The sequence below is a fragment of the Lepidochelys olivacea genome (genome assembly GCF_965140295.1).
Source record: "Lepidochelys olivacea isolate rLepOli2 genome assembly, chromosome: 19".
NCBI lineage: Eukaryota > Metazoa > Chordata > Testudines > Cheloniidae > Lepidochelys > Lepidochelys olivacea.
In genome coordinates this window covers 11634004-11658894 of record NC_140429.1, presented here as the reverse complement: position 1 = coordinate 11658894, position 24891 = coordinate 11634004, and the positions used below count along the sequence as shown (strand labels likewise).

The 24891-nt window shown below is 50.2% G+C and overlaps 1 long non-coding RNA gene across 2 annotated transcripts in view; it reads left to right on the top strand.

The window, feature by feature from the left end:
* LOC311533199 overlaps positions 1–24891 on the top strand; it is a 100536-nt gene that overhangs the window by 5260 nt on the left and 70385 nt on the right. Inside the window, exon 1 of one of the 2 annotated variants that reach the window (XR_014714526.1) lies at positions 13646–14230. The exons of the other annotated variant lie outside the window; for it this stretch is intronic. This is a non-coding gene — a long non-coding RNA (uncharacterized lncRNA). Of the gene's footprint in view, positions 1–13645; positions 14231–24891 lie in introns of those variants that run through there. 2 annotated transcript variants of the gene reach the window in all.

Sequence of the window (24891 nt, the reverse complement as noted above, 5' to 3'; positions counted from 1 at the left end):
AGAGGTCCCTGGCACCCACTCTGGTGACTAACAGACAGATTAGCTAAATGCAGTGCATGGAACTTGCATCAGTTATGTCTTCTGTGCTCCATCTTTCAATGTAGACATAGGTGCAGACTCCGTGAGGGATCCGGGGGTGCTCAGTACCCAGGGGGCTGGCTGGGGCGGCTGCTGTGGCAGCACTGGGGCTGGCTATCAATCAGCTGTTTAGCAGCTGGCCCTGCGCCAACTGATCAGCTGTTGAGCAGGGCTAGACCCTCCATTCACTCCCCTCTGCCCCTTCCCCTGCTCACTGCCCTTAGGGCAGGAGGGGGAAGAAAGGCGCGAGCAACAGCGGGCGGGAGGTGCTCAGGGAAGGGGGGGTCTCGGGAGAGGGGGCGGATTTGGGTCAGGGAGAGGTGGAGTGGGAGGTGGGGCCTTGGGCCTCAGGGGAGGGGGTGGAGCCGCAGTGGGGCACCCACCCTCAAAACCAAAGGTCAGCACCTGTGAACGTAGAGAAGTGCCCCCTCCTTGCTGCACGGACAGGTGCCGTATTGTGGCTGCAGCCTGATGCAAACAAAGACACCCGCCCACCATGTGCGCGCTGTCTTTATTTCGGCTTGCTCTCATTCTCGGACCATCAAATAGATCTCCTGCAGACCTTGATCTCTGCATAAGCATGACGGACACTTGGACAAAGCCAGCGTTGAGCTGAAGGCTGGAAATTCAGATACCGTGTAGTCCTGCGAAGAAACCATAAGCCGTAATTGTGTGTGTGTACAGGGTGTATAGACTCTTTATTGGTGTTTGTGGTGTACTATATCTTGCAATGTCTATGGCTAGGGTGGGTGTGGGGAGCACAAGTTGGGTCTAGACAGGACTGCAGGCACCTGTGTACAGCTAGCCAGGAGTACACACCTGGTTGTCATGCTCATGGTGAATTGAGGCATTCCATCCTGGCTATTTCTGGGTCTCTTTATGATGTAGCTGAAAGAAGCCCAGGTGGCAGGCAGGTGCGGGTGTCTCTTTGGTACTCGGTTCTGCAGATAGGTGTCACCCTAGCACACCGCATCTCTAGCACCGAAGCAGAAGGTTACATTTGAGTTAGTAAGGGGTGGGGGGGTGGAAAGAAGATTGAGCTCTCTGTTCGTTAACTCAATAACTGTGTCTATGAGTCTGCTGGTGCTTCACACTAGCAGGTTTAAGAGGAAATCCTGACCCTATTGAAGCTAATGGGAGTTTTGGCTTCAGTGGAGCCAGGCTTTTACACTTAGTTTTTTTTAACTCTGGCAGTAGAGGCCTGGGCTTTTTAGATGTAAGGGTTCTGGGTTCAAATCCTGCTTATGACCTAGCCCCCAGGGGTCTCCACAATAGGCATAAAAGTTACGCAAAAGTAGAAGCCAGCAAAAGAATTTCACAAACTCCACTGAACAAACCAGGTTTCAGAGTAGCAACCATGTTAGTCTGTATCTGCAAAAAGAACAGGAGTACTTGTGGCACCTTAGAGACTAACAAATTTAATTGAGCACAAGCCTTCGTGGGCTACAGCCCACTTCATCGGATGCATAGAATGGAACTTATAGTAAGAAGATATATATGCACATACAGAATGTATATATATCTTCTTACTATATGTTCCATTCTATGCATTCCATTCTATGCATCTGATGAAGTGGGCTGTAGCCCACGAAAGCTTAACTAATTTAATTGAGCATAGTCTCTAAAGTGCCACAAGTACTCCTGTTCTTTCTTGGAACAAACCAGTGTCCTCTCTTCTAAATCTTGGACGTCTCCAAGCCAGCCCCGACTGATCTCCTGAGCCCTGATGTTAGCACATAACAGCCAGTGCTTGTTTCTCCTGCAGTGGGTAGGTGACAGCTCCTCTTGGCAAACAAGAACACGAGGAAGGACGTGGCCAGTCCCCTTAGGATCAACTCCACTGGGAGACGGGCTGGTTTCAATGGAGATCTGCAGGAAGCAGGTGGTGTTTAGACTTCAAGAACCTTATGCTGATGTAAATCCGACCATTTCCCTAGAACCTAAGGAGAGTCATGCAAGTGTAAAGCTGACATGAAAGAGGCATCACCTTTTAGGCTGTCTCCTTCCCCTTTTGCGTCTCCAAAGATTTCACTGACTGATGTTACAGGGGCCATGCTTGGCTCTAAGAAAATCTAAGGCAAAGTATAGTTCAGGCAAGGTGGCAGTTTCTCAAGAAGACAATATTAAAGGCACAACTGCAGACTCTCCCGGTGTGAAGAAAAGAGAGGTGGATTGGCCTCTTACTATTCTTCCAATTGGGAGCTCTTTAATGTCCTGAAAATCAGAAAGGAACCCTGCAAAAAGTGAAAACATGGACAAATTGCTTGGGAGAAGTACAAAAGAACAGCACAAGTGTGTAGGGACAAAATCCGAAAGGCTACAACACAAACTGAGTTACACAGAGTAAGGGACATAAGAGGAGGCTCTTTAATTACTTTAGGAACAAGAGAAAGATGAAGGAAAGATGCGTCGTGTTGGGTCTGGAGTTGGGAGGTTTGGGGGGAACCCAGGTCCGCCCTCCAGTCCGGGTTCCGGCCCAGGGCCCTGTGGAATGCAGCTGTCTGGAGTGCCTCCTGGAACAGCTGCAAGACAGCTACAATTCCCTGGGCTACTTCCCCATGGCCTCCTCCCAACACCTTCTTTGTCCTCACCACAGGACCTTCCTCCTGGTGTCTGTTAACACTTGTACTCCTCAGTCCTCCAGCAGCAGTCCTCTAACTCCCAGCTCCTTACGTGCATCTCACTAACTGGAGTGACAGCCTTTTTAAACCAGGTGTCCTGATTAGCCTTAATTAATTCTAGCAACTTCCCAATTGGCTACAGGTGTCCTAATTAGCCTACCTGCCCTAATTAGTTCTAGAAAGTTCCTGAGTGTTCTGGAATAGTCCCTGTTATCTTACCCAGGAAAAAGGGACCTGCTTAACCTGGAGCTAATGTATCTACCTTCAACCACTCTCCTGTAGCCATCTGGCCTGACCCTGTCGCTCACTACAAAAGGGTTTTTTTTTTCCTCCTGCTGATAATAGCTCACCTTAACTGATCACTCTCGTTATAGTGGGTATGGCAACACCCATCTTTTCATGTTTTCTATGTGTATATATATATCTTCCTATTGTATTTTCCACTGCATGCATCCGATGAAGTGGGTTTTAGCCCACAAAAGCTTATGCTCAAATAAATTTGCTAGTCTCTAAGGTGCCACAAGGACTCCTCGTTCTCTCTGCAGAGAGTCCATCACATGTCTTTTGTATCCAGCCTAGGTAACCATCTACCTGTTCTGTCAGCAGGGTTAATGCCTGCCAACCAGGTTGTGAGTTTCAGGCAGACACTGCCAGCCTGTTACAATCACAGATTATGTGTCCCCCGCCCCCCAATCCAGTTCATGGATAAATGCACACATGATCATCGGCCCAGTGTAATCTGGAGGTGACGAGCTCAGAGTTACGTCCCCTGCCTGCTGAAATGCACCTTCCTTCATGTACTGATTCCCTGCTCCTTTGGGCCATCCTGCCAGCAAACACCAAGGGATGCACAGTCCAAGTGACCCCAATACGCATTTAGATGCAGGCAGCCATTAGACGGCAATGCAATGCCATGCCCATTGCTCCATCATTCTGCAGCTAGGGGCAGGCCAGGCTCCATTTCAGCAGTAAAGGTGGCTCTGCCAGTCAGTGCGGCTCAAGGGAAGGGGCCGGATGGAGGGGGGGAGGGAGAGGAATGATGGGTGACACCTTTTGTGTTGTGCAGAGAGCTGCTCCACAGAGGCATTCCTGCATAGCAGCATTTTGGGGGTAAAGTGGGGGGTCTTCTTCCCCCTGAGCAACAGAGCCATATCATTGGAGTACATGGTTACAATCCTGGAGTGATTTCCTGTCTTTCAGGGTGAATGCCATTGAATCACATTGAGTCCCTGTCTGAGTCTGCTGCAGTTTCCACGGCATGCATCTGATGAAGTGAGCTGTAGCTCACAAAAGCTCATGCTCAAATAAATTGGTTAGTCTCTAAGGTGCCACAAGTCCTCCTTTTCTTTTTGCGAATACAGACTAACACGGCTGTTACTCTGAAACCTCCCTGTAAACAGACTCCTTTCCTGGAAGACTGTCAAGGCTCCAGTTCAGGACTGCCGTTATGGGGCTGGTGCTTCCATGGAGCGGCTCCCCATCTGCTCTGTGGGGTTGGGGCAGGATGCATCCCTGTCCCCAGCCTCTGCCCAGCACCTAAGGAGTACTGAGCACCTGCAGCTCCCATTCATTGCCATGGCAGTGGGAGGTGCTCAGCACCTCTTAGGACCAGTCTCATAAACATATAACAGGTATAATGTGACACTGCTGTTAACCCTTTGACTGCTGCTGTATCTTCTTGGAGACTTCCCCAGAGAGACTCTTGCATTGACTCCCTAATGACAAAGTGGCAGGAAGAGGATGCCAGAGTCACAGGGGAGACCTTACCGCAGGGTATAACACCAACAGCAAGGTCTCGAATGCATGTGTCCCTGTCCCTTTACTTTAAGGCAAAGCAGCTGGGCAGAAACTCCTGCAAAGTAACTTTCATCCAACGCAAATTTGAATTGCCTCAAAAGAGCAATGGTAAGATTGAAGCTGGCAAATTCCCATGCTCTGCAAGCCTGCTGTCTGATCCAGTCACTGGGACTTCCGTTCCAAGTGAAAACCAGCTAAGCAGGATCCCCTTTGTGACAGGCAGCTGGGTGTTACTGAGATGTTCCTTACACCTTGCGGATTACTCAGCTTGCACGACACTGAGTCACAGCTGGTGGGGGAGGTGAGAGGCAGCAGCTCCCTTAGCTTGGGCTAAAGCTGCACAGCCTGCTTGGTTAGGTTACTAATCTCGAGGTTGATTTTTTGGGTGCACGCCCCAAATAAGCCCTCTCAGTTGGAATCACGTGCAGACACAGACTCGCTCCCATTGAGCCATCTCTCTTTTATTCTGCGGTGTAATAATAAATCTGCCGGGCCAGAACTTTCAAAAGAGCCCCGGAGAGCTCAGCTCCCAGTGGGGCACCGAAACAAGTGTTCACCTTTAAAGCAGTCGGCATGTTAGGTACTTACCTCTTGAAAACCTGGCCTCAGTTGTGGGTGCTGAGCAGTTGGAAATGTGGCCCTGATCTCTCTCAAATCCAGCCTCGCATCCCATGTGCCACTGATGGGGCTAGCCCAGTGAAACTTGAAGCTAGAGTTTCCTCAAAGTTCATAAATATTTTTTTTTAAGGCCAGAAGAGGCCATTTGATCATCCTAGCACAGGCTAATGAGTATGACCCCGTTTTGTAAGAACGTAACATAAAAGTGGCCATATTGGATCAGACCAAAGGTCCATCTAGCCTGGTATCCTGCCTCCGACAGCGGCCAATGCCAGGTGCTTCAGAGAACAGAACAGGGACTCATCAAGTGATCCATCCCCATTCGCAGCTGCCCTAAGTCAGAAGCTGAACAGATGTATCTGGGTGTTGGCTTCCTCCGGGGTTTATTTTTTTTTACTATGGTAGAAAAACTTTTTTCTTCAAAAGTTGGGAAACGACCTGCCAAAAAATAATTGACACTGAATAGGAAGAGGTTTGGGCTTTAGACATTTCGTTAGGAGCCTGTGATATAAGCACAAGCATCAGCATGGGATGCAGAGAGAAAGCCAGAGCCTTTTACGCTTGGCAGCTTGGAGCCTGCCTTTCATCGGGGATTTTGCTCGGGATCTGAGCAGAAGGCACAACTTGTCATGAGGGGGAGCGAGGCACAATGCTTTTGGTTTTCTTCCCGAAAATGCGATGCTTCCCTAAGCAAAGCTGAGGCTCCTTTCAGACCTGGATTTACATGCATTAAAGGTTGTTTGCAGGAGAGGAATGGATCGCAATCTAAGCTTAAAAATCCCCACACCACCACCTTTTCCACCTCATTTGGGCCCAGTTCTGGTCTCACTTCCACTGGTGAAAATCAGGAGTAATTCCAGTGAAATCAGTGGAGTCACACGGGTGTAAAAGCAGTGTGAGATCAGAATCGGGCCCTTTTGCCCCTAAATGGATCACTGATTCCCTCCCTCTCCCCCCCACGAACTCTGTGCTGCAGCTTCTATTTTAATTCACTCCTGGGGGCATTCTGCACCAAAAAATAAAAAATTCTGCACACAATGTTTTAAAATTCTGCAGATTTTATTTGTCAATTTATCACTACATAATCTCGCCAGTTTCAATGATTTCAGTAATTTATTTCAAAATGCCTGTCAGCAAGTATATCTGTAACAATACAGACACACACACAAAAATTTCCCCAGGAGTAGAGAGTAAAGAAACCCCTATGACAACCCAGCTCCTGTTTCTCTGCCCCCTCCTACTCCTCAAGCCCAGCCAGGGGGCCAGACACTTACAACCCCTCCCCCCAGAGCCCAGCCACGGGGGCCCCCCAGGCACAGATACCCACACCCGCTCCCTGCCCAGAGCCCAGGGATCCAGAGGGAGAAACAGCCTGATGCTTGGTCCCAGCTTGCACGGAGTTTCCTGCGCGCCGCTCTCTCCTTCCCTCAGGGCATGCTGGGACCTGCAGCTGCTGGGAACCCTCTAGCTTTCCCTTCCCCCTCCCCGCAGCAGTGTTTTCTATGTGCAAGCTGGGCTCTGCCAGGTCCAGTGATCCCTAGTGGCGGCTAGCAGCACTGCAGCCCATTTCTGTGGGGGAAAAGAAATTCTGCGCACACAACATTCATTTCTGCACAATTCTGCGTTGCGCAGTGGCGCAGAATTCTCCCCGGGAGTATTTAATTGCAAGGGTCCTGTATGACAGGACTTGGCGGTCTCCGTCCAATCTAGGACATGGCAAAACCCACTGGCATGTCAGCTGGCACTAACTGCTGCTCTCTCAGCAGAGAGCCCAAGGGCTGAATGCTCCCTGGAGACTGAACTTGCCTCTAGAAGTGGTGTCTGGAGGGCGTGTCTGAGGCACACCATTGGTGGGTGTTATAGATGGAACGCTTGCTCTGCTGCTGGTGCTGCTCCACCCCTGTGGCGAGCGAGGCTGTGTTCAGTCGTCTTCAGCCATTCTAAATTCCTTGGGTCGCATCCTCTGTCAGTGTAAGTTGTCATAGCTCCATTGAAGTCATGGAGCTACGCTGATTTACATCAGCTGAGACTCTGGCCTGTAAACTATTGTTGTGTGTGAATTTTCCAGCCAAAAATCAATAGATAATTGGAAAGGCTGTCAAAAAACTCCTGTGACTCTCAGTCAGACCTTAAATCAATAGCGAACATTAACTTGCCAGACCCGTTCTCCTTCCTGAGCAGCCTTGTCTTTCTGAGGACCGCTGCATTCAGTGGGCCGGACTCTGCTCTCTGGTGCACCTGTGTAACGCCACTGACATTAATGGAGTTACTGTGGATTTGCACTGGTGTACGGTAAGGGAGATCATCCATGCAGCAGTGAATGAAACCTCGGTAGTTGCTAGGTCAGGTAGTGTCAGCTGCTCTGATGACCACATGTTTCTCTGGCTGGATATAATGTGACTCGATATCCTGGAGAGGGGTGTGATTGGAGTTCTGGGGGAAAAAGAGTGTGAATTGATCACGCTGCTGAGACAGCATCCCTGCTCATCTAATTGAACGGAGTGTCTTCATAAAGCAGTTGGCCTTTTTCTAATTCACCTCCAGATTAAATTAAAGGCCTGATTCCCTGCACCCCTTTCCCAGAAGGGCTGAATGCCTCCCACTCCACTTGAAGGCAGGGACTCAACACCTCTGAAATTCAGGCCCTAAATCTCATTCCAGACACTACACGCTACCTGCTAGAGGCAGGATGGTCTCGTGGTTATGGCAACACACCACTTTTGCGAGATCTGGATTCAGATCTCAGCTATGCCATAGGCTTCCTCTGTGACTGTGACAAGTCACTGAATCTACCATCTTCCATCTCTCCTTATGGGGAGCATGCTGCTTCCTAATCTGTCTCGTCCATTCAGATTATAAATGCCGTGGAGCAGTCCATATACAGTCACTGCCCTTACCACAATGGGGGCCTCTTAGCACGACTGTGCTATAAAGGGTGATGCACAGTGACGTCATTATCTGTGGCCTGTGAGCCCAGGTTCTGTATCCAGAAGAGTGGATTATTATGATGCCACAAGCAACAGACTCTGGCAGCCTTCAGCTGATGGAGCAGAAGGCTGGTTCCCGGGGAGCGGGGCTAATTTTGCACTCATTCCTTCACAGGCAGCAGTGACAGGGAAGAAAATGCAGAAAAATGTTCCTGACAGGTTTGAATTTCAAATGTATATTTTTCAAGAAATGACTAATGCTCGTGAAAGACACCTGCCTGACAGCACTGGAGACCTCTATCTAGCCACAGAACAAGCACAAACAACACCCACTGAAGCTTCCCCTTGCTTTGCCCTGCTCATATGCCTCAAGCCTGACACCAAGGAGCTGCCTCTGGGACAAAGTTCCATTTTCATGCTGACGCGAGCCCTGGCATCTCTGTAGAGGCTTCCAGTCATATGAAGGTTACAAGACGGGAACGGTGTAGTGTGGTCTACAGTCCTTTCCCCAAGGACAGGACAGGACTTAAGGAGACCCTTTGTGGTGACACCAGGCTGGGACAGTATGGGAGATAGAAAGAACCATAAGATCTCTCTGTGACCATCAGTCTCGATACAGAACCCCCTGTATATTCATTACAGCTCAGCCCTGTCTCTTCTCTTTTTCAAGGGACACAACAGACACCTTTTAGGTCTTTTTCCATCTATGACTTCTGATCCTATAAGGTCACCCAGTCCATCTCCTGATCAAAGCAAGGTTGTTCCTTATGGTGTTTGAGTCCCGAACAATGGGGCTTCCACCGTTTGCTTTGGAACTGAACTTTGATCTCATTACTTGTGTTACAGGAATACCAAGAGGCCTTCAAACGTGATGCAGGATTGTGCTAGATGTTGTCCAGGCACAGACTAAGCTCCAAAGAATGACAGTCTCATTGGACAATAGTTGGAGGAATGGTAGTGGTGTTATCACCATTTTGCAGACTGGGAACTATGGCGCAGAGTAAAGATAAAATGTCCAAAAGCACCTAAGTCCCATTTTCAGAAGCGGCCCAGGTACTTAGGCACCTAAATCACTTGGGGAAAAATTTTCAAAAGTGACTTTACTCTCAGTGAAAGTTGACAGGACTTAAGTCACTTTTGAACATGGGACTCAAGCTGCTAAATCACTTAAGTAACATGTTCAAGGTGGGAATTGAAGCCAGCTCTCCTGTGTCGGAGGCAAGTGCCTTAACCACGTGCCCGTCCTCTTTAAATAGCAGCTGCCTGATCCACTCTTTGACTGCAAGAAGACAACAGCATCCAAAGTCAAATCTTTCTCCACAGTGGAGGCTTATGGCAGAAATACCTGAACATTGTAGTAGCAAAATCAAAAAGCGATCTCCCCGTTTCCAAAGTATGGGGAGGGAAAAATGCTGATTTATGCAGAGGTCAGAGAACGTAAAGGGTGGATGACAAAATCTGAATGGGACTGATTAGTATCTCCGAAACAGCAAGCAGATCTGGCTCCAATCTAGAATGTTTTTTGAATACTTTAAAGGAAAATGTAATGCATTTGGTGGGGGAGGGAGGGAAGAAATTGCATGCAAGGTTCTGAAAACTTGAGATTGTGGCTGATAATGCTCGCCAAAATTGCACTTGAGAAAGAGGGACGGATAAAACTGTTTATATAAACATATTCGTGAAGGCAGGAAATGATTTCAGTGTCATCGCTTCTGGTAAATCTCTCCGTTTGAATGAGTTACCATCTGATCGTTCCAGACGAGAGAGGGAGAAAACTGCTTCTCTCCTTTTAAATAACAATGTGTCCTCGGGCAGAGAGAAATTTGATAAAACATGAAAGCATCTAATAGCGATGGATCTGGCTGGAAGTTTTAATCAGGTCTCGGAGGAAAATGATTGTGTCACACTTCACAGGATGAATTGGGTCTGATTTCCCTCTTCAAGATGAGTGATAAGTTTGATGTTACACTTCACGTCAGTTCCTTGCTAAACAATTTCCCTGCTAAATAGGGTCCCTAATTGCAAAAATAAATAACCCCCCCATCCCTTAATTGGGTGCAAGCTGCAGAAAACAACCCTATCTCTTGGCTTTTTATGACCAATTCTGTGCTGTCCAGCACAACAAATGGCTTGGTTAGGCATTCTGGTTGTTCGTGAGCTCTCTGCTTTGAGCTTCAGATCCAAAAAAGCATTTCAATCCAATCAATTGCTACCTTATTCTTTAATTAAAAACAAAAGCTTCCTTATCCTAGAGTAATGGTCATTGCACTGTGTGAGGCTGTAGTTCGAATGGCATTGTCACTTAAATCAGGGATGCTGAATGTGTCCAAGTGTGTGTGGAGTTCCTCATGTAGACAAAAAGGATGGTCTAAGGGTTATGGCACTAGCTTTGGATCTGGGTGACATGGCTTCACTTCCTTGCTCTGCCTCAGACTCCTTGTGTGGCCTTGGTCAAGTCACTTAGTCTTTCTTCTGTGCCTCTGTTCTCCATCTGTACAATGGGGATAACAGCAGTCCCCTGCCTCGCAGGGGCTTGTGAGAGTGATCTATAAGGAAGAGGTGGTTGTGAATGTGGTTAACCCCCATCCTACGGAGGGAGGATGGTTCTTGTACCAGTGTAAGACCCGGGGGAGGCCAGTTCGCTTCCCTGCTATGCTGCAAATTGCTAGTCTGGCAATGGGGCCGGGGGAATCTCAGTACCTTCATAGGTTGTAAGCTTGGTGAGCCGGTCTTTTCACTCACTAACAGCAGTTTAACTCCATTGACTTCCAGGGATTTACTCTCTCTCTATGGCGTGAGCAAGCTCAGCATGAGGCCCCAGCCCCCAGGCCACCAGTCTCTCTATAAAGCACCACATATCCCCACTGGGCTGTATACAAATAGCGACTAATGATCAGCCGGAGACATAGGCACCGATGGGGGGAAAATGGTGGGTGCTGAGCATTCACTGGCGGCCCCCCTGTCAGCTCCCCCCCACCTCCCCAGTGTTTCCCACCTGCCAGCAGGCCCCACAAATCAGCACCTCCCCACGCCTCCCACCCGCCACAATCCGCTGTTTTGCGGTGTGCAGGAGGCTGGGAGGGAGGGGGAGGAGCGAGGACGCGGTGCACTCGGGGGAGGGGGCAGAACTGGGCGGGAAGAGGCGGGGTGGGGATGGAGCCTTGGGGGAAGGGGTGGAGTAGGGGCGGGGCCTGGGCTAGAGCCAGGGGACGAGCATCGCCCCCGGCACTTTGGAAAGGCAGCATCTGTGGTCAGAAAGGAAGGTTGGTCCTGTGGTTAAGGCACTGGGCAGGGCTAGGGTCTGATGCTCCATTCCCCTGTAGCCTGTGCAGTAATTGACACCAGTGTAACCTGTTACCGCTCTGATTTGAAGGAAACGGCTGCATCAGGTGCAGGGCAATGGCCCTAGGACTCTGAGCCACTTCCTAGTCTCTCGGCCTGACCTTGGTCACTGCAGTGCTGTTGGTGCCAGGATATTGAACTTCAGTGGTAATTCTGTGCACGGAGGCTCTGCCCTTGGCCCCGGGGTGTGTGCGCAAGCTACTCAAGCAAAACCCGTTTTAAAACAGCATTGGTGAAATCTTGGTCCATTGTAGGAGCTCCTGGGCAATGGGGTGGGGCTGCTACCCCCTTCCCGGAAGGGTACAAAACGATCAGGTTGTGGAAGAGCCCGTCCTGTGAGGCACGGGCCTTTAAAGTCAGACGAGCGACGGGCGCTTGTGGAGAGAAGCGTCTTAGACCACAGCATGCCCCAGGGAAGGGTCTGAAGCAACGGCAGGTGGTTTGCGAGTTAGCCCCGCGTACGCTGCTGTCGCTTGGCATCAACCTAACGAGGTCTGCTCCAAACGAACTTGTGGATCCCGGTCCTGCAAAGGGAGCCCAGAGCAGAGCGGCAGCTTCCTTCGGCTTTGGGATCATTGCAGGGAGAGAGCCGACAATCCTCATCAGACCTCCAATCGAGCTCTCGCTGAAGTCGATGGCCAGACTCCCAGTGGGGTGGGACAAGGCCCTGGCAAGCTGTCTGCCCATATCGGTGCTTATATGGCCCAAGGCTCCTTAGCTGGGGCTGTAACAGATTCTCACCCTCTGCAGGTTGCTACAGGTCCCTCTCTTTGCCCGCACACTCACCAGTGGGATGCATGAGCACCTCGCAGTCGTTCACGGACTGGAGTCTCACAACCCCGCTGGGGGGCAGGGAACGGCCATTCCCCATTTTACAGGTGGGGAAACTGAGGCACAGCATAGAGTGTGACTTGCCCAGGGTGATAGCTGATCTGCAAATTGAACCTGTATCTCCTGAGATCTAGTCCAATACCCCACCTGTCGGATGCACTCTTTCCCTTTCTGGTAGCTGGAAATGTAATGAGCAACTGGATTGATGCTGGCCACTCGCTATACAGCTTTTGAGTCGGTCTTTGGCCAAACCTCTCTCCTTTCAGTGGAGTGATCCCCACACTCCCTTGCCTGCTGTTCCTTGCCTGTCTTCTGTTATACTGACTCGGTCCTTCTCAGACTACACATTTGCCCTCCTGACGACGTGGTATTGATTTATGCACACTGATGGTAACGGTTTTTCCTTTGGCATTGCTCTAGAACTGGATGCGATGCCTCTTCTGGTGTGGCCGGCTGGCTGCTCTCCCAGGTGCACAGAGCCAGCCTTGGAGTTGCAGCTCCCCAAGGAAAATGATGGGATATTTGTCAACCGTCTCCTTTGGGTTTTTTCCAATCAACTACAGAGAAGGCTTCTGTCCAGCAGCGCAGAGGGGAGGCGCTGGTGTCTGATGGATCGCTCACTAGCCTGGGATTCAGGAGGCCTGGGTTTTCTTCCCAGCACTGGCTGGCTGGGTGACTTGAGTAAATCTCAGCATCTCTTTGCGTGTCAGTTTCCCCCACATACAATGGACATGATGGCTCGAGCTTTGAGATCAACCAAGCGAGGTATAGCTAGGGAGCGTGGTGCTACACCACAAAAAGTGTGACGCCTGGTGTCGTGTCTGCCCTTCTTGGCACAACACAAATAATAGGAAGAAACTACAGGGGCACAGTTGGGTCCAAATAGCCCTGGGTCCTAACTCAATGCAAACGAGCTCGGGCTAGCTGCTTGCATGCTGCTGCTCAGGCTGGTTTCTGGTTTTGACGCTTTTTTCAAAAGCAATGTTACAACTTCTCGGTTCGAAACGACGCTTCGCTTAGAAATGCAGCAAGATTTATTCAGAAAAAAACAAAGGGAAACGCCGAACCCCAAACCACGTGTTTCTGGTTGGATGTCACATTTCGGTCACTGAATGGACAAGTCAGCCACTTGCTCAAGTCTACTCCCCCCCCCATCCCCCCCAAGTCTGAACGTTTTTGACCTGCGCTTTTGGAAAACACTTGATTTTCTGCCTTGGTCTTTTGGGATTGTAGTGGGGTGGCTGCCCCACTCCATGAGAAAATGGGCTGGAACGGGCCAGAGAGGCTGTACAGACTGGCAGCCAATCAGCAAGGGCCTGTGGGGAGCCAATTGGGGCCAAGAAAGAGGCAGCCAATCAGGGCCAGGCTAAGCCCTATATAAAGGCTGCAGCAGAGCAGAGAGAGCAGTCTCCTCCTGGCCAGCAAGGGAGGAGGATTGGCTCCTGGTAGAAGGAGCGGCACCCTGGACAGAGCAATGCTGGGCAGGGCAGAGGGAGCTCTGGCTGACCTGGCCATACTGCAGGCCTTGAAACAAGGCCTGAGTGGGTGCTAGGGCTACAGGGAAGTGGCCCAGGGAAGGCAGGCAGTGATGGGGAGCGTAGGAAGGCAGCAAGCAGGAGCTGCTGCTCAAGGGTCCCTGGGCTGGGGTCCAGAGTAGTGGGTGGGCCTGGGTCTCCCTCTCCCCCCTTGCACCGCACCTTGCCATGAGGGAGCATGGCCCATGGACTGCACCTTGTCCCTGAGATAAGGGACTAGACTTTGGGGTGGCAGGTGGCCACGAAGACAGGTGTGGACTAGAATTGCTGATGTACCCCTGGAAGAAGGGAGAATGGAGTAGTGGGCACTGCCGGAGGGCAGTGTCCTGAAGAGAACACTGTGGTCCAGAGAGCGATGTGTGTCCCAGTGGTGGAAACAACATAGCAGAGCAGACAATGGGCGAGACACCAGCCAGCAGGAGGAGCTCCATGCCTGGACTGAGCTCATTCTCGGAGCAACCAGCAGGAGGCACCAGCGGTGGTGAGTCTGAGCCCCATTACAGGGATTTTCTTTCACTTTTTCATCGGGGTGGTGATTTATAGACAGGCAACTAGATGTTTAGATCCCACAGGACGCTCCCCTCCGGCTCATAGGCCAGATCCTCCGCTGGAGTCAATCGCTGTAGCTCCATTGATGTCAATCGGCATAAGTTCCATCCAGCCCAGCTGAGGATCTGCCCTAAGGACTTTAAAGCAGGATTAATTTAAGGCTTGCAAGATCCCTTTAATAAGTGAGGGGGAGATCAATGGGACAGAGGGTGAAACCTACCTGCAATCAAGGATTGAGGCTGTTTTTTTAAAATTTTAAAATAGTGAAGCGAGTGCTGGTGCAAGGAGACAGTGGCAGATATGGAGTATGAAGCCCTCTTGCCATAGGGCAGGTCCTGCAGGATAGCAGTAGGGCAGACACTCCCTCCCCCACTGCTCTGCCATTGTCCTCAGCTCTGCCTCCCATGCCTGCACGGGCAGGAGAGTCCTTCAGGCTTGTGCTCTGGGTTGCTGCATGGCCTAGTGGCTAGGCTGCTAGATGAGGACTCAGGAGAGCTGGCTTTTAACTGGGGCTTTTCCCCAGTGCACGGAGACCTACCAACGCTTTTCATGGGGGTCGTCCCATAGCGCCCACTTCTAGTGCCTAACATCCTGCGCTGGATTCAAAGCAGCGACCGACAGATGACGGGCACCCCAAGACTGCACGGTGGATTACAAGAGAGGGACCCTTGCCTCAGGCTACTGGAATAACACAAGTGAAATGCTGGTTTTACGAGGCAGCGCCTGAATTTGCTGATGTGACCCAAAGAATGAGGAGGGCTCAGAGACAAGGGGGAAGCACAGTGCTCAGCTAGTGGGGTGACTGATGGGCTCAGCATAGAATCATAGAATCATAGAATATCAGGGTTGGAAGGGACCCCAGAAGGTCATCTAGTCCAACCCCCTGCTCAAAGCAGGACCAATTCCCAGTTAAATCATCCCAGCCAGGGCTTTGTCAAGCCTGACCTTAAAAACCTCTAAGGAAGGAGATTCTACCACCTCCCTAGGTAACGCATTCCAGTGTTTCACCACCCTCTTAGTGAAAAAGTTTTTCCTAATATCCAATCTAAACCTCCCCCACTGCAACTTTAGACCATTACTCCTCGTTCTGTCATCTGCTACCATTGAGAACAGTCTAGAGCCATCCTCTTTGGAACCCCCTTTCAGGTAGTTGAAAGCAGCTATCAAATCCCCCCTCATTCTTCTCTTCTGCAGGCTAAACAATCCCAGCTCCCTCAGCCTCTCCTCATAACTCATGTGTTCCAGTCCCCTAATCATTTTTGTTGCCCTTCGCTGGACTCTCTCCAATTTATCCACATCCTTCTTGAAGTGTGGGGCCCAAAACTGGACACAGTACTCCAGATGAGGCCTCACCAATGTCGAATAGAGGGGAACGATCACGTCCCTCGATCTGCTCGCTATGCCCCTACTTATACATCCCAAAATGCCATTGGCCTTCTTGGCAACAAGGGCACACTGCTGACTCATATCCAGCTTCTCGTCCACTGTCACCCCTAGGTCCTTTTCTGCAGAACTGCTGCCTAGCCATTCGGTCCCTAGTCTGTAGCTGTGCATTGGGTTCTTCCGTCCTAAGTGCAGGACCCTGCACTTATCCTTATTGAACCTCATCAGATTCCTTTTGGCCCAATCTTCCAATTGGTCTAGGTCCTTCTGTATCCTATCCCTCCCCTCCAGCGTATCTACCACTCCTCCCAGTTTAGTATCATCCGCAAATTTGCTGAGAGTGCAATCCACACCATCCTCCAGATCATTTATGAAGATATTGAATAAAACCGGCCCCAGGACCGACCCTTGGGGCACTCCACTTGATACCGGCTGCCAACTAGACATGGAGCCATTGATCACTACCCGTTGAGCCCGACAATTTAGCCAGCTTTCTACCCACCTTATAGTGCATTCATCCAGCCCATACTTCCTTAACTTGCTGACAAGAATACTATGGGAGACCGTGTCAAAAGCTTTGCTAAAGTCAAGAAACAATACATCCACTGCTTTCCCTTCATCCACAGAACCAGTAATCTCATCATAAAAGGCGATTAGATTAGTCAGGCATGACCTTCCCTTGGTGAATCCATGCTGGCTGTTCCTGATCACTTTCCTCTCATGCAAGTGCTTCAGGATTGATTCTTTGAGGACCTGCTCCATGATTTTTCCAGGGACTGAGGTGAGGCTGACTGGCCTGTAGTTCCCAGGATCTTCCTTCTTCCCTTTTTTAAAGATTGGCACTACATTAGCCTTTTTCCAGTCATCCGGGACTTCCCCGGTTCGCCACGAGTTTTCAAAGATAATGGCCAGTGGCTCTGCAATCACAGCCGCCAATTCCTTCAGCACTCTCGGATGCAACTCGTCCGGCCCCATGGACTTGTGCACGTCCAGCTTTTCTAAATAGTCCCTAACCGCCTCTATCTCCACAGAGGGCTGGCCATCTCTTCCGCATTTTGTGATGCCCAGCGCAGCAGTCTGGGAGCTGACCTTGTTAGTGAAAACAGAGGCAAAAAAAGCATTGAGTACATTAGCTTTTTCCACATCCTCTGTCACTAGGTTGCCTCCCTCATTCAGTAAGGGGCCCACACATTCCTTGGCTTTCTTCTTGTTGCCAACATACCTGAAGAAACCCTTCTTGTTACTCTTGACATCTCTGGCTAGCTGCAGCTCCAGGTGCGATTTGGCCCTCCTGATAACATTCCTACATGCCCGAGCAATATTTTTATACTCTTCCCTGGTCATATGTCCAACCTTCCACTTCTTGTAAGCTTCTTTTTTATGTTTAAGATCCGCTAGGATTTCACCATTAAGCCAAGTTGGTCGCCTGCCATATTTACTATTCTTTCGACTCATCGGGATGGTTTGTCCCTGTAACCTCAACAGGGATTCCTTGAAATACAGCCAGCTCTCCTGGACTCCTTTCCCCTTCAAGTTAGTCCCCCAGGGGATCCTGGCCATCCGTTCCCTGAGGGAGTCGAAGTCTGCTTTCCTGAAGTCCAGGGTCCGTATCCTGCTGCTTACCTTTGTTCCCTGCGTCAGGATCCTGAACTCAACCAACTCATGGTCACTGCCTCCCAGATTCCCATCCACTTTTGCTTCCCCCACTAATTCTACTCGGTTTGTAAGCAGCAGGTCAAGAAAAGCACCCCCCCTAGTTGGCTCCTCTAGCACTTGCGCCAGGAAATTGTCCCCTACGCTTTCCAAAAACTTCCTGGATTGTCTATGCACCGCTGTATTGCTCTCCCAGCAGATATCGGGAAAATTAAAGTCACCCATGAGAATCAGGGCATGCGATCTAGTAGCTTCCGTGAGCTGCCTGTTATGCAGCGAGGTTATGCCTGTGGAGTGGGGGATTAGACTCCTAACAGCAGCTGAATTAGCAGCCATGAGCCTTTGGGAATGAAGTCTTCTCCACGACTGACCCGCTAATGTGCAGAAGGGCAGAAAGAAATGGCAAGGTCGCACGGTCCCAATGAAATGATCCTTCTTCCTAGGGTGGGGCTCACTTTGCTTTAATGGGATAAAATTGTTCCTCCACTCATGCACAGTGCCAGCAGATCTGCTTGAAACACGGACTTTCCATCCGCTGGGAAATCCAGACATTCTCAACTGCGGTTTTGTTCCGCATCGGAATGGAAGGGAAAAATGTCAGTCCCGTGAAACAACATTGTCAAAAAAACCCCCACCCATTTTGCATTTTTTTTTTATAACAGCCGCACGAGCTTTTTCACCCCTCTAGGTGATCTGTGGCCTCATTCCAAACTGACTGTACCATGTAGGGTGAAGCTGCTGGCCGTGTCCCAGTTACACTAAGCAATAATTAACTTATGTGTGAGCAGGGACCACAAATCCTACATCTGCGATCGGACCCTCCGCCTCGGGGGACCAGGTTATGCTGAGCACTTCATCAACGCAAATGCAGCGTGGTCTACTGGTTCAACATGCACTGGGACTCAGGGGATGGGGCTTGATAGCCTCGCCCTGTTGAATTCAGTGGCGGGGTTTTCAATGGGGCCTGGATTTCATTTCCGGATTCTAGCCTTGGCTCTGCCATTGACCTGCAATATGAGCTAGGACAGACCCCTTCCCTCCCACCTTTTCTCTCTCTCTCTCATCTAGTTAGTTGGTAAACTCTTTGGTGGCAAGGACTCTCTTGCTAGATGTCTGTAAAAGTGAAGACATGCTGGTGTGTATTATGGGTCCCACTCTGGACAGGATACAAGCTATAGTGTCCTGGCTCTGTAGCTCGGGCTACGGCAGATTTGGCTTTTAGCTCTGGAGATGCCTGGTTCAACCTCCCTAATGCTAGGCCAATGAAACCTCAATTTTGAGGGAAGTCTCTGGGTGCTAAAGTGATGCAAATAAATAATAATAATAATCGCAAAGTTTGGTCTTGTAGCAGAGCCAGGCCCAGAGGCCCAGTTGGCATCCATGGGTTGACATGAACTCTGTGAAAGTCAGTAAAGCTGATTGTGCCAGCTGGCGATCTGTCCTCGTGTTGGATGGGATCCTGGACCATGCTGCAGCTTTGGGTTTATGCAAGATTCGGTCCTATCTACACCTCAAGAACAAAACGTGTGTTAACCACATTGCCGGTCCATCTTCGCTGTGGAGTTAACCTAGGCTCTTACTAAGGTGTTGCCTCTAACCTCTCTCCCGTCCACACCCATAACTCTCTTACCCAAGTTTGGCAGCGCTTACAACCCAGGCTAGCTGGCCCAGCTGCAGGTGGGTTAGAGCCTGGGGGCTGCTTTCACTTTGCAGTGCGGACACAGGCTAAATCACTTGAGAGCTGATAGTCCTCCAATGCCTTCCCACAATATCCCCCCATGTGTTAGAAGGACAGACAAGGTCTCCCACATGTCACTAGAAGTGACACACAGAGCATCTTAGCCCATGGTACATTGTGCTGCAGAATGCTATCAGCCGCTGGCTTCTTCCTTTCCCCGAGGGTGCTCAACCCCCACTCCACCCATTTCTGCCCCCTCCCCATGAGCGTTCCCTGTCCCCTCTCCTCCCCCTCCCCCCAGCGCCTCCTGCACGCCGCAGAACAGTTGATGCATGGTGGGCGGGAGCGAGAGGAGTTGATCGGTGGGGCCGCCAGCGGGCAGGAGGAGCTGGGAGAGAGGGGGCAGTGGCTGGGTGCCCAAGTACCCACTAACTTTTTTTCCATGGGTGTGCCCCTCCTTGTGCCTCAGTTTCCCCATTTGTCAAATGAGGATAATGATCCTGACCTCCATTGTAAAGCACTTCGAGATCTACTGATGAAAAGTACTATAGATGAGCCAGGCACTATTGTATTGCCTGGAGTCCAATCCACTTCTGTGCTGACTCCGATCCATCCAATGCGCTTCTCCCAAGAAACAACCAGATCGAGCAGACCAAGGGACGTGATCGTCCCCCTCTATTCGACATTGGTGAGGCCTCATCTGGAGTACTGTGTCCAGTTTTGAGCCCCACACTACAAGAAGGATGTGGATAAATTGGAGAGAGTCCAGCGAAGGGCAACAAACATGATTAGGGGTCTGGAACACATGACTTATGAGGAGAGGCTGAGGGAACTGGGAATGTTTAGTCTGCAGAAGAGAAGAATGAGGGGGGATTTGATAGCTGCTTTCAACTACCTGAGAGGTGGTTCCAGAGAGGATGGTTCTAGACTATTCTCAGTGGTAGAAGAGGACAGGACAAGGAGTAATGGTCTCAAGTTGCAGTGGGGGAGGTTTAGGTTGGATATTAGGAAAAACTTTTTCTCTAGGAGGGTGGTGAAACACTGGAATGCGTTACCTAGGGAGGTGGTAGAATCTCCTTCCTTAGAAGTTTCTAAGGTCAGGCTTGACAAAGCCCTGGCTGGGATGATTTAATTGGGGATTGGTCCTGCTTTGAGCAGGGGGTTGGACTAGATGACCTCCTGAGGTCCCTTCCAACCCTGATATTCTATGATTCTAACCCCGCCTCACTGCCAGGAACACAACTCATGTCAATGGGTTCAGGATCACCCTCTGCTTGGGGGCAGGCAGTCTAGTGGGTAGAACATGACATAGGATCTCAAGACCCCTGTATTTTATTCCTGGCTCTGCTGAGAGACTGTAGCCAGGCGTTCCCTCTCCCCATTGTCCGCTCTGAATGCGAGCCCTTTAAGGCAGGGGCATTCTCACTAGATTTGTACAGCGCCTTGTACAATGGGGCTCCAGTCTTAGCTGGGAGCTCTAGGCACTCCTATGGTAATGATCTTCAAGTCAGTGTTTGCCTAGTCTAGCAGAGAACACTGAATTGTTATTATGACAATAGCCCAAACGAAGATCAAGGCCCCACAGTTGGGCACTGTACGGAAACATATTGAGAAGGGCTTAGATCCTCAGTGGTATCGAGGTGCTTAACTCCCATTGATGTTGACAATCTGGGCTAGAGTCCCTGTCCTGAAGAGTTCACAATCACTACATTGTGTAAAATGCTCCCCAATGTTACAGCGGCCTGCACGAAAGGCTAGAGTGTTAAGATGTAGCCCACAGACCCGTTAAGCCATTTTAAACTGAAGGCCCAATTACTTAGATTGTAAGCTCTTTGAGGTAGGGGCCATCTCTTGTTCTTTGTTGGTACAGCGCCCAGCACAACCTGTGACTGAGACTCCGAGATGTTACCCCAATGCACATAATCACTTGTATTATTAAAACTCTGCAAATGGCACAGGGCTGCCTCTGGTCCCAGCTTCGTTACAGATACGACATTCACCAGATGTTCCTTTGTTCCATCATCCTGGCTGTCCCCCTCTCTTGCTTTTCCTTTGTCTCCCGTACAGCTGGGAACTAAAACAAAAAGAGACAACAATCTAAAAGACAGAAACAGACAGGGTAAACGGTGAGGAGCAGGGGAGAGAAACAGCCACGGAAGAAGCATGAATTAGGGAGCAAGGGCTGTGCAGCTGGATTTCTGGATGCGGGGGGGATTCATTGCTGACTCTGCGAGGGCAATTTCACTGCAGCGCCCCTGGGCCTGTTTCAGAGTGCGAGATAAATTAAATGAAGGTGAATTCATTAAGGATAAAATAAATAGAGTCCAGGAGTTGAGCTCAGCTTGCAGGAAACACACAGCCTCCTAGGGGAGCCAGACTGGGCATTGTTCAGTATCTTATAGTTGAGCCTACAGGTCCAAACCAAGATCAGGGCATACGTCTTGTAACAGAGAGTCCCTGCTTCAACGAGCTTACAGTCTAACTAGACCAGATGTAAGAACGGCCACACTGGGTCAGAGCAAAGGTCCATCTAGCCCAGTATCCTGTCTTCTGACAGTGGCCAATGCCAGGTGCCCCAGAGGGAATGAACAGAACAGGGAATCATCAAGTGATCCAACCCCTGTCACCCATTCCCAGCTTCTGGCAAACAGAGGCTCGGGACACCATCCTTGGCTAACAGCCATTGATGGATCTATCCTCCATGAATTTATCTAGTTCTTTGTTGAAACCTGTGAAGGCCAAGACTATAACAACATCCTCTGGCAAAGAGTTCCACAGGTTGACTGTGCGTTGTGTGAAGAAAAACTTCCTTTTGTTTGTTTTAAACCTGCTGCCTGTTAATTTCATTTGGTGACCCCTAGTTCTTGTGTTATGAGAAGGAGTAAATAACACTTCATTATTTACTTTCTCCACCCCAGTCATGATTTTATAGACCTCAATCATATTCCCCCTTGGTCGTCTCTTTTCCAAGCCGAAAAGTCTCAGTCTTATTAATCTCTCCTCTTACGGAAGCTGTTCCATACCCCAAATCATTTTTGTTGCCCTTTTCTGTACCTTTTCCAATTCCAATATATCTTTTTTGAGATGGGGCAACCAGATGGGTACGCAGTATTCCAGATGTGGGCGTACCATGGATTTATATAGAGGCAATATGATATTTTCTATCTTTTCATTGATCCCTTAATGATTCCCAACATTCTGTTCACTTTTTTAACAGCGGCTGCACAATGAGTGGATGTTTTCAGAGAACTATTGACCATGACTCCAGGATCTCTCTCGAGTAGTAACAGCTAATTTAGACCATCATTTTACATGTATAGTTGGGATTCTGTTTTCCAGTGTGCATTACTTTACATTTATCAACATTGAATTTCATCTGCCATTTTGTTGCCCAGTCACCCAGTTTTGTGAGATCCCTTTGTAATGCTTCGCAGTCTACTTTGGACTTAACTATCTTGAGAAGTTTTGTATCATCTGCATGTAACCCTTCTGCCCGTCAGAGTTGGCAGCAACAAGGGCTGAGTTCAATATCTAGGGGATCCATTCCAATAACACAATGCAAACCGGCTCGAGCCCCCACCCAGTAACCTGAGTCAAATATATACCACCCCCGCTGGGTGCCTCCAAGAGGCAATACTTCCCCTCTCGCAAGCACATAGTCTGAGTGTAGCAAGAAGCCTTTTAATAACAGAGAGAAACAATGTGGCATTATGTTGGGGAAACACCACCAACAGGATTCATAACACAACCCATGCGCAAAAAACAAACCCCAAGCAAATTGCCCTTTCCCTTTGGTTCTTGAGTCCAGCAACCCTAAATCACCCAAAGTCCCAAAAGTCCAATGACCCAAAAGTCTCTGTCCCTGGTCAGGGCAGCCCCAGAGTTCGAAAGTTTATCTACAGAGCTTTACCTCCCAACCTGGGTGGAGATGGGGGCGGGGGGAGAGAGAGGTAAGGGGCACCTTACATGATCTGAAGCTGACCGCCCCACAGCCCTTCGCTCCGCTCCACCAGCCGCCCCACAAACTGCTTCGCTCGGCTCTGTGCCCACAAGCAGCTCCCGCCATCCCACGAACTGCTCCTCCAGCCGGTCCACGAACTGTTCCGCTCGGCTCTGCGCCCACAAGCAGCTCCCGCCGTCCCACGAACTGCTCCACCAGCCTGTCCACAAGGGACTCCAGCCATCCCACGAACTGCTCCACCAGCCGGTCCACGAACTGTTCCGCTATGCATCCCACAAGCAGCTCCCGCCGTCCCACGAACTGCTCCACCAGCCTGTCCACAAGGGACTCCAGCCATCCCACGAACGGCTCCACCAGCCTGTCCACAAGGGACTCCAGCCGTCCCACGAACTGCTCCTCCAGCCGGTCCACGAACTGTTCCGCTACGCATCCCACAAGCAGCTCCCGCCGTCCCACGAACTGCTCCTCCAGCCGGTCCACGAACTGTTCCGCTCCGCATCCCACAAGCAGCTCCCGCCGTCCCACGAACTGCTCCTCCAGCCGGTCCACGAACTGTTCCGCTACGCATCCCACAAGCAGCTCCCGCCGTCCCACGAACTGCTCCTCCAGCCTGTCCACGAACTGTTCCGCTACGCATCCCACAAGCAGCTCCCGCCGTCCCACGAACTGCTCCTCCAGCCTGTCCACGAACTGTTCCGCTACACATCCCACAAGCAGCTCCCGCCGTCCCACGAACTGCTCCTCCAGCCTGTCCACGAACTGTTCCGCTACGCATCCCACAAGCAGCTCCCGCCGTCCCACGAACTGCTCCACCAGCCTGTCCACAAGGGACTCCAGCCGTACCGCAACCTGCTCCATAATATATCTTCAGGCTCCCCCACTACTTAACACAACACTCAGTGATTTCAGCTCTTAGGTGAATTCAGCTTATAGTAGGGGAGCCCCAGTGCTGGTGCACTGTCAGCCCAAAGTGAGCTCAGCAGCCTATAACTAGACTTCTAATGAAATCAAAATTAGCTCTGATATTCCACAGTGGAGAGAGGAGGAAGTGCAATCAGCATGTAAGGCCCTCACCAAGGGGCCCATGCCACCAAGTATTAATACTTGTCCCCAGCCTCTCTCCATTCACACAGTTTTGGAACCCATGACCCTTGCCTAGCGAGTGCTACTTAGTTGATGGTGAATCCCTCCATCATAACAAAAGGCCACGTACAGTTCCAAGCACAGTTCCCATAATCAGGGTAATAACAATTTATTCTTCCTGCCCCAATAACAGAGACACTGGGGATCCCACAGCAGCCAAAGTGACCATTTGGGCAGCTATGGCCTCATTCTAGGCGGGGTGGGTGTGCCTATGCAAATGAGATCAGCCCCTGAAGTTCTTTTCCACAACTTGCCACACCTCACCACCAGGTGTCAGGGTGGAGCTCATCCTGACACTGCTTACATGCAAATTTTGCCACCTCACTGTTTACCCCTTTTTGCAGATCGTTTATGAGTATGTTGAATAGTACTGGACACAGTTTAGGAGGAGACACCAAGGTGAAATGACTTGCACAAGCTCAGTAGCCAACCGAGGAATAAAACCCAGGTCCCCTGACTCCCAGTCTCTACTCACTGGACAACACTGCCTCTCAGAGGGTAGGTTTCTTAAAGACCTCCTCACCCAGCGTCTGCCACCGTTCTCCGTGTGGGCAGAGATTTTCCATTGTCCTCAATCAGAGCTGCTGGATGCTAAGCCTGTCTGAAAATACTGGCCCAAAGGCCTAACGTTACCAGTTATACAGCGGTGACCTGGTAAGATAAATGTGTGCCAACGAAGGGGAAGTGTAGCTGTCCTACATGGAGACGACGACCATGGGACTTGTCTAGATCAGAAAACACTGCACTAATTTACCAAATTAAGCTTAACCGAGAA